This window comes from Arachis ipaensis, chromosome B09, assembly GCF_000816755.2.
Source record: "Arachis ipaensis cultivar K30076 chromosome B09, Araip1.1, whole genome shotgun sequence".
Taxonomy (NCBI): Eukaryota; Viridiplantae; Streptophyta; class Magnoliopsida; order Fabales; family Fabaceae; genus Arachis; species Arachis ipaensis.
The window spans coordinates 32,722,970-32,723,464 of record NC_029793.2 but is presented as its reverse complement, the minus strand read 5'-3'; positions in this window follow the sequence as shown (position 1 = coordinate 32,723,464).

The following is a 495-nucleotide window of genomic DNA, read 5'->3' as shown; positions in this document are numbered from 1 at the left end:
GCGTTGGGGAGGAAGAAGGGAGGGGGTTGCGATGGGAGGGAGAGGGAAGGGGAGTATGTGCTAGGGAGGGAGGGATTAGGGTTTGGAGGTGGTTTGCCAGGTTACGGTGGCCACTTTAGCATTGTGCTTGATAGAGATTTGCTCCGGCAAGCTCGTGGACACGCTTGTCAAATTTTAAAATTTTTTAGGGACTATTTTATCAATAGTAAAAGTCAGGTACCATTTTGTCAGCGTCAGAATCTTTTGAGTACCGATTTAGTAGTTACCTCTTTATTTTTTGATAATCAACCAAGAAAGAGAAATATTAGTAGCAATGACTAAAACCGGAGAAAATTAGTTGCTGGTAAACAAAAACTTGATGGAACGACTAACACTAATTAAATGAGTGGAAAATTGGAAAAAATGGCCATAACAGGAAGAACAATAGTAGCATTATAATAGCAACAACAACAATAATGGCAATGATGATAATAATAATAATCGGTAATATTATAT